A 9879-nucleotide genomic window follows, 5' to 3' on the forward strand; every position below is an offset into this window, starting at 1 on the left:
TGGAAGCGATACAAAGTTCATCGGGTTAGCTGATATAAGTGAAATGGGCCATTAATGTATTGACAATTATTATTGTTACTAACACCAGTGCATATATTTATAAAAAAACAAATAATTGTTAGACTAATTCTGATAAAATATTAAATGACTTATTATTATTATTGCACGCCTTAACGGCTAATTGTAGATAAGTACCAGGACATCTTTGTAATACCTTATGTTACCTACAATTGCAAAAATAAATGATTTGATTTGATTTGATAACTAGTTGATGCCCGCAACTAAGTTGCGCCAGACATACAGTAATAATATTAGTACGGATAGTATGGAGCTATGGATATTTTATAAATAATTATAATGATAAACACGTTATGCAGTGATTTAGTAAAAGAAAAAATATTTTGTAGTACACGTGGTAATTCAAATATAATCTTCCATACCTATAGACGATTAATCAATCAAGAACAAATCAAGAAAAACGAATAGCATATATCAGCCACGACACGAATTTCGCGTTATGGTCTTTTTGTGATTGCCAGAATGCGTCGTGGCCGTTTTCATCAGAGCCACGACGCGAATTTCGCGTCGTGGCTGTTTCACTGTGACCACAACGCGTTGTGAGCCATTTTTCCGCTCATTGAGCGATTTTGGTCTTTGAGCGTAACATCTATTTAACAACATCAACAACCACTTTAAAACACACTATTTATTAATTGCACAGCGAATTTTTAACCATGCAAAGACAACTTGTCTGTGTCGACCATATTGGATACAATATCACATCACAGGCAAACACAGCGGATCTGGAATACGCTGTGCAGATAAACAATTTTATTAGTAAGGGGGTTAAAAATAAAGTAAATTCATACCGTGTGATGCTTTATGGCAGCCATTGTCAAAGTGGCTGGGGCTCCGTAAAGCCCTTCTAGGAGCACCGCCAGAACACACGCAATGATGAGAAATATACATCTCTGCTACCAACGAGTGTCTCAAATTAGTTTTGTATGAATTTGATTATGCTTGAAGAACTACGCAAATATTCGTTTTACAAATAATAATAACTAAAAAATGACCATGAATTTTTCTTGTATTTTGGGGTAACGTCAGAAATTTCCGTCAGGATCCGCCACCAAAAAGTTTGAGAACTGCAGCTGCTCTAGGGTTTCCCGCTCTTATCGAATTGGTCCAGATGTTGGTACATTACGACTATCATAACCTCCGACTACTGTAACCACCGATTACGATTGTAATAAAACCCAGGATGAACCCAGCTTCGAAAGGTAATTAATGTAGAACTTAGCAGAAGTTTTAGTTAAAACCTGGGTTATTGTAAAGCCTCGCGCAAATTGGCGGCTGTTTCACCACTTACTGATTAGTGCTGGATAGGCTATCTGCAATTTATCGACAGATATTCCATACTCTCTCAGATACGTTGTGGATAGCCCACCGGTACTTATCAGTAAGTGGTGAAACAGGCCCAAATAGTATTTTAAATATTATGTTGAAGCCCGAAAAATACAATACTTCGTTAGGATAGTAATTAGATAAAATTTGCGGTACCCACGTGAAAAACTAATTTCTGCCCACTGAAGTTTTAAAAAACCGGCCAAGTGCGAGTTGGACTCGCCCGTGAACGGTTCTGCAGCGGAAATAAGGTTTATTTTTATGAAATTAAGAGATTATTGATTTATTTTCATATTTGAGTTGATTTAATGAAAGTTAAATAAAGGCCATTTATGACGTATAAAAAAACTACTGGGCTAGATCTCGTTCGAATCAATTTTCGGTGGTAGTTTTTGTAGTAATGTACATCATATATTTTTTAGACTTATCATGACTTATCATACTTTAGAAGTTAGAGGGGGGGGGGGGGACACATTTTACCACTTTGGATGAGTCCCTCTCGCAAACTATTCAGGTTAGAAAAAAATGATATTAGAAACCTCAATATTATGATTTTTGAAGACCTATCCATAGCGTGTGGGGTATCCACACGCATAGGTTAGATGAAAAAATTTTTTTTTGTTTCAGTTGTACCTATGGGCACAAATCTTAATACGGTTCACAGACTACATCTACTTACGAAGTTTCAATAGTGTTACGTGCTAGGGTTCGAAGGATTTGGAGAGAAAGACCTGCTGACTTTCTTGAAGACTTTATTCACTAAGTCCAAGTCACACAAGCACACACTAGGTCACAACACTTAGCACTAAGTCCAAACACTAATCACTAGGTCCAATCACTAAGCACTATCACTGTCCTAGGTCGTAGCCAAGTCGTAGGTTTCACTGGTTCACTCACTATTGATCACTTGTTTTCACTCCGAAATCGCCTTGATGATCGCTCGAACCGAACTGAACTGCCGGGCCTGCCTGCGGCTCTTTTTATATGGCGAGACGAATTCCAGAAAGTTCCCGATTCACGTAAACAAGTAAACAACCGTGGGAACTTTCTAGGAGGCTCGAGCATGTACCACAATAAAACTGCCGTCCTTACGATAAGTGCAGTAAGTTGAATTTAATTAAGATCTTATGGACTCAGTCATAAGGTCTAAATTAAAACACGTAAACACGCTAACAAATAAACGGTAAACACGTAAACAAACATTGGACCTTTCTTGAAGGTTCGAGTATGTACTTGCGCACCTCATGCCATCTAGTATTGAGTAGGGGATTTATGTTGCCTGTGCTCCCTCGGTAAGCTTCGCTGGTTTGTCGCTAGATGGCACCACGTGTCCGTATACCATGTACCGTAACACTACTCCCCTCTTAGAGATGCTCGTCCCGAGCATCATTGTTACTGCCATGGTAACGCGCCACACGGTCTATGTGTACCACTTTGAATGTCCCTCTTGGTTGCTTTTGAATCCTGTAAGTCACATCATTCAATCGGGTAACCACTTTGTATGGGCCGTCCCACTTGGTCTGCAACTTTGGAGATTTGCCTTTTCGGCGAGTTGGGTTATGCAGCCACACCAGTGACCCTTCTTCGAAGCCGCTTGTATTTGATTTCCGGTCGTATCTGGTCTTCATGTTCTCACTTGACTGTAACCCATTTTCCCGAACCATGGCGTGTATATAGCGCATCTTTTCCCTTAAATCGCAGACATAATCTGGTACGGTCTTTGGTTCTTCCGGTGATCCTCCTGTCAAAAGGTCTACTGGTACTCGTAGTTCTCTACCGTAATTGACATACGCCGGGGTAGCTTTTATGCTCTCATGCTCGGCGGTACGGTACGACAGAAGGAAGAGTGGTATGTACTTGTCCCAATCCTTTTGTTTGTCATCTACCAATTTCGCCAAATGCCTCTCAAGGGTCTGGTTAAATCTCTCAACCATTCCATCAGACTGTGGATGGTACGCTGTGGTCCTCGTCTTATGCATTCCCAAAATTCTGCACACTTCCTGGAAGATCTGCGATTCGAAATTCCTGCCCTGATCAGAATGGATTTCCAGAGGCACACCAAACCGAGATATCACTTCTTCGACTAACTTAGAAGCGACTGTTGTAGCTTCTTGGTTTGGTATGGCGAACACTTCGGGCCATTTGGTGAAGTAATCCATGACGACCATAAAATACTTGTTCCCCGATTCCGTCGCGGGTAATGGCCCAGCTACGTCAACTGCAATTCGTTCCCACGGTGCGCCAACGTTATACAACCGCAGGTTCCCACGGCTCCTGGTCTGCGGTCCCTTCACTGCAGCGCAAGCAGTACATTTGCGGCACCACTCCTGCACATCGTCTCGACAATGCAACCAGTAGAATCGTTCTCGCACTTTCGTTAACGTCCTCTTTACTCCTAGATGACCTCCTGATACGCCATCATGCATTTCACGGAGAACATCCGGTACTCTCGTTCTTGGGACAACTATCTGAAGATGGAACTCTCTGCCGTTGGTCTTCTCCCATTTCCGGTAAAGTATTCCGTTTTGAAGAATCAGACTGTCCCATTGCGCCCAGTACGCCTTAGTGACAGCGCCAGTGGGTGCAACCTCACTCCAGATTGGCTTTACGTCATCCCGTTTCTTCCATGTGATGATGTGTCGAAGGTCGTCATCTCTTTCTTGAGCCTCTCTCATACCATCATTCTCCCATGGACCCAAAGGACTTGTTTTCGTTAACTTTAATGTTACTTCATTAGATTCCTGCTTAACACAATGTCTGCAGTCTTCTGAACACGGCCTTCGTGAGAGTGCGTCGGCATTCCCATGCGACTTTCCGCTGCGGTGTTCCGTCTTGAAGTCATACTCCTGGAGTTGTTCTATCCATCGAGCTACTTGGCCTTCTGGGTTCTTGAATTGTAGTAGCCACTTCAAGGCTGCGTGATCAGTTCGCAGTAGAAACTGTCTGCCGATGAGATACTTGCTGAAATGTTGTAGCGTCTTTACGACAGCCAAGAGTTCTCTTCTTGTCACACAGTAGTTTCTCTCTGGCTTAGATAAAGATTTGCTGAAATATGCAATTACAACTTCTCTTTCACCCTGTTTTTGAGATAACACCCCTCCAATGGCCGTGTTGCTTGCGTCCGTGTCGACTATAAACTGACCTTCAGGTTGTGGATACCCCAGGATTGGTGTTTCACACAGATGTTTCTTTAGTTTCTGAAAAGAATCTTCGGAAGTCTCGTCCCAAATAAACTGTCGTTTATCTTCTGTCAGCCGATGTAATGGCTTGGCTATCTCTGAGAATCCCTTAACAAAACGCCTGTAGTAGGAGCATAGGCCGAGAAATGCCCGCACTTCGGTTTTGTTCTTAGGGGTTGGCCAATTTTGGACTGCTTCTAGTTTCTCCGGGTCCGTCTGAATTCCATCACTGGAGATAACATGGCCGATATAGTTCACCTTACTCCTGAATAAACGACACTTTTTCGGATTCAACTTTAACTTGGCCCCCTCTATTTTGGCGAAAACTCGTTCTAAGTTTCGCAAATGGTCCTCGAAGTCGCGGCCAACAATGATGACGTCGTCCAAGTAGACTAAGCAAGCCTCTCCAACTAAGCCTGCCAGTACACACTCCATGAGTCGCTCAAATGTGGCAGGTGCGTTGCACAATCCAAAGGGCATGACGTTAAACTGCCATAAACCTTTACCGGTGGAAAAAGCTGTCTTCTCTTTGTCTTTTGGATGAATTTCCACCTGCCAGTATCCAGATTTCAGGTCCAGGGTCGAGAACCATTTCATGCCACTCAAGGTATCCAGAGTGTCGTCGATTCGAGGTAATGGATAACTGTCCTTCTTGGTGACATCATTGAGACGTCTGTAGTCCACACAAAATCTTGTGCTGCCATCTTTCTTCTTTACTAATACAACAGGTGAGCACCATGGACTTGCAGACGGTTCAATAATCTTATGCCTTCTCATGTCCTCCAAAAGGCCTTCAACTTCTTTCTCTTTTGCAATAGGTATCCGTCTTGCTAGTTGACGAATTGGGTTCTCGTTTCCGGTATCTATCCTGTGCTGAACCATCGACGTTCTTCCAAGGTCGCCTTCCTGACTGGAGAAGATATTCGCGTGGCGTTGTAAAAACTTCTTAGCTTTCATGCTCTGCGAATAAGTCAGATTACTCTTGCAGTCATCGAGTAGCTCAGTCACTATTCCATAGTTGCTGGTGTTTGCTGAGTCTGAGCCTGTGATCGAACTACACTTTCTCATCCAGACAACTTCCTCGCACTTTCCAATGACGTCACCTATGTTCAAGCAGATCTCGCGATCACCAAGATTCAAAACCCTGACCACAGCGTTACTGCTACCACTAACAAGGGTTCTCGCCGTCATCAGTTTTTGCGCTGATGTCTTGGTAGGTAAGTCTTCGATCAACACGCATCTATTTAACTTCTTCTTTCCAGCTGGCGGTAGTTTCACCAGCACTCTAGCTTCCGCTCGTCCAGGTATTATGACTTTCTTTACACATTCAACTTTCCCGCAAGCGCCTCCAAGGATAAAAATTTCTTCTTCGCCACACTTGAACACTCCGTCGGCGATATTAATTCTGCAGTTGTGCTTCTTCATGAAATCCAAACCCAAGATGCAATCATCCATAATCTCAGCCACGATAACGTCATGAGGGTATGAGGATCCCCCTATATTAATCGTAACTGACATTTCTCCCAGGACGGGTATTGGCTGACCGGAGGCAGTAAGGAGCCGACAGTTAATTCTCCTCTTGTGTCTTCTTGCGGCTTTTACCAGATTTGGGTTCACTATCGTTCTAGAGGCTCCTGTATCTAGAGTCATTTTGCAATCCGTCCTGTTAATAGTCCCCTGAATCACAAGACTGTTCCCGCTGCATGCTTGGGAGATAACAGTTATCGGGGCTTCCTCCGTGTCAGCCAGCACTCGCCCCTTAGTCCTGGCTTTTATTCGTTTCCCTGATCCCGGGCAGGGAACGAGGCCCCTTGCTTTTGCAGCTCCTCCATTTGTTCCAGACGTTCCTCGAGCATTTTCATCCTTGCCATTTGGGTCTCTTTCTGCGGGCAGTTAAGCTGAAGATGGCCCCTCTCGCCGCACTTGTAGCACATGGCTCCAGAACTTCTCTTCGTAGGAGCCTTAACCTCCTTGACTTCCTCAGAGACCTCGCGGATCTTATATGTCTGCCGTATGTCACGCCGAACAGCCTCGACCTCTAAAGCATGCGCCAATGCTTCCTTAAGCGAGGTGTGGTGACGTAGCCTCACTGCAGCTCTGACCTCCAGGTCCCTGATTCCGTCGACAAATGCTTGCACAATATTCTTGCGTTCTTGTAACTCTTGCAAAGCGCCGAGCTTGCGTTCTTGTAACTCTTGCAAAGCGCCGAGCTTGCGATCATGTGACTCTTGTGACTCTTGCAACGCGCTGAGCTTACGGTCTTGTGCCTCTTGCAAAGCACCGAGCTTGCGGTCTTGTGCCTCTTGCAAAGCCTGAATCAACTCAATTATGCTTTCCAATTGAAGAGCCATTTGAGGGGCTGCAGAAGCTACGGGCGAGTCAAGGTGGGTAGAGCCAGTGGTCGTGTCTCGGTGGGCTGGGCTAGTGGGCGTGGCCTGAGTGGGCGGGGCCAGAGTGGGCGTGGCCTGGTGGGCGGAGCCAGTGGGCGTGGTCACGCCCAAAGTGGGCGGAGCCTGGGGGCGTGGCCTGTGGGCGGGTCCCGGTGGGCGGAGCCAGTGGGCGGGGCGTCACCCAAAGTGGGCGGAGCCTGGTGGGCGTGGTCAGTGGGCGGAGCCTGGTGGCTGGGGCCAGTGGGTGAGGCCTGTCCCTCAGTGGGCGGAGCTTGGCCCCCAGTGGGTGTGGTCTCCGCAACTCCTCTCTCGGAGTCAATGGCATCTCCAAATCCCACTTCTGACACCAGTTGTTACGTGCAAGGGTTCGAAGGATTTGGAGAGAAAGACCTGCTGACTCTCTTGAAGACTTTATTCACTAAGTCCAAGTCACACAAGCACACACTAGGTCACAACACTTAGCACTAAGTCCAAACACTAATCACTAGGTCCAATCACTAAGCACTATCACTGTCCTAGGTCGTAGCCAAGTCGTAGGTTTCACTGGTTCACTCACTATTGATCACTTGTGTTCACTCCGAAATCGCCTTGATGATCGCTCGAACCGAACTGAACTGCCGGGCCTGCCTGCGGCTCTTTTTATATGGCGAGACGAATTCCAGAAAGTTCCCGATTCACGTAAACAAGTAAACAACCGTGGGAACTTTCTAGGAGGCTCGGGCATGTACCACAATAAAACTGCCGTCCTTACGATAAGTGCAGTAAGTTGAATTTAATTAAGACCTTATGGACTCAGTCATAAGGTCTAAATTAAAACACGTAAACACGCTAACAAATAAACGGTAAACACGTAAACAAACATTGGACCTTTCTTGAAGGTTCGAGTATGTACTTGCGCACCTCATGCCATCTAGTATTGAGTAGGGGATTTATGTTGCCTGTGCTCCCTCGGTAAGCTTCGCTGGTTTGTCGCTAGATGGCACCACGTGTCCGTATACCATGTACCGTAACACTAGTATAGCTCTTATAGTTTCGGAGAAAAGTGGCTGTGACATACGGACGGACAGACAGACAGACATGACGAATCTATAAGGGTTCCGTTTTGCCATTTTGGCTACGGAACTCTAAAAACGACAAATGAATGTTGTTTTCTTTTATATTTTTAGCTATTTTGTAAACAAAACAAGCTAGCAAAAAATGTTTCAAGATTTTAATATGTAACATATTTTTCGTTTATCTCCACTCAAGAATTCACCCCTCGATTTTGAAAATGGGGATAACGGGGCAAAATGGAAAACGGGGGAATATTACGGCTTTAAATGTGAAGTGTCGCTTCATTTTACTTTGTGATGCCTAATCCTGAAGATTGCCATTTGCTTCTGTTTGATAATATATCAAGTGCTTAATTTTGCTGCCGTAAGCACCGCTTTAATTGAAAACGTGAGTGGATACGTGGGTAATAACAATTAGGGTGATTTGCACCAGAGGCGTGGTTAAAGTTAAAGTTATTGATAAGAAACTGCATGATGACTTTCAAATACATTTATTCTACAATATTATACAGTGGTACACTTTCGGGCAGAGATTCCTCTTACAATTGTTCTTCTGTCAAAATTCGCATCATACTGCGCTCTTGGGGTATTTATACACAATTTTTACCCGTCAACCCCCACTCCAAGTGAAGCGAACGTAGCCTTGGGATTGCACGTTGTCAGTGTGGCCAGATTTAAATATTAAAACTACCATCTAATTTAGTCTAAAATAGTTAAGTTATAATAATTTAGTATTCTAAAAACAATAAAGTACTGAATTACGTAAATCATAACATTCGGCCATCCGACAATGTGCAGCGTCCCGATGCACTCTTAAAACAATCATCAATGGTGCAATACATATAACATATTTTTAGTTATCTATACATTTTCACTATAAACTAACCTATTGTTATTTATATCAAATTAAATTTTACATTTAGAAAAACAATTCATTTGTTTTGTTACAAACCGTGTAGAATGATAAAATATAATATAATAATTAATATTACAATATACAAACATTAATAAAACTAATATAAGTAACTTATAAGATTTTTGTACAATAATTGCTTTGCAATTATATCAACCAACATTGTTGAAACAATAAAAACACAAATGTGGTAATTACAGTATTATAGAAGTACAACTATCTAAAATTTTAGTTACTTATGCTGAATTTGTGAACTACACAAAAGCGCATTAGAATAATTGTCTTTGCGATTCATTTAATAGAAATTACATAACTCGAGTGTCAAGAAAATAAAATTATATATCACAAAAAACTTAATAGAAACAAACGGCAATATTAAAAATAAGCTTAAATACTTAACATCTCACACAAGAAACAAAACAAAATAAAATTACCTATCTTAGGTACTTTATCAAATATCGCTGGTGATATAAACCTCTGGAAGTTTTAACAATTATTGGTCTTCCAATTTTACTTTTAAAGCTACTAGTATGGAACTTCACTTCAGCCGATTCTAATTTTATTTATCATTTGCATCTGTATAGATCTGTGATCATCTGATATTCCCAGAAAAAAACTAACTGTATAATAAATTATCTATATAGAACTTCAAATAGTAATCATCATATTCCCAGGAAAGTATATACTGAATTACATTTTGAAATATCAAGTAATTTAAAATTTATTTTATGTGGAGATGGGAATATATTTTATACACTTTATTAACTTACAAGACTACCCAAAATTAACAAATTTGTTTAAACCATGACATCTTCATGTTAAGCTTTTCTGCAGTAAAGAGCATACTTATTTATGTAATGCCTTTATCACATTTTTCGAAACAATTGTTATAGTACAGCATTTTATAAACTATGCTTCTTATTCTAAAATAAAATCTTGTT

This window comes from Aricia agestis, chromosome 16 (assembly GCF_905147365.1).
Source record: "Aricia agestis chromosome 16, ilAriAges1.1, whole genome shotgun sequence".
Taxonomy (NCBI): domain Eukaryota; kingdom Metazoa; phylum Arthropoda; class Insecta; order Lepidoptera; family Lycaenidae; genus Aricia; species Aricia agestis.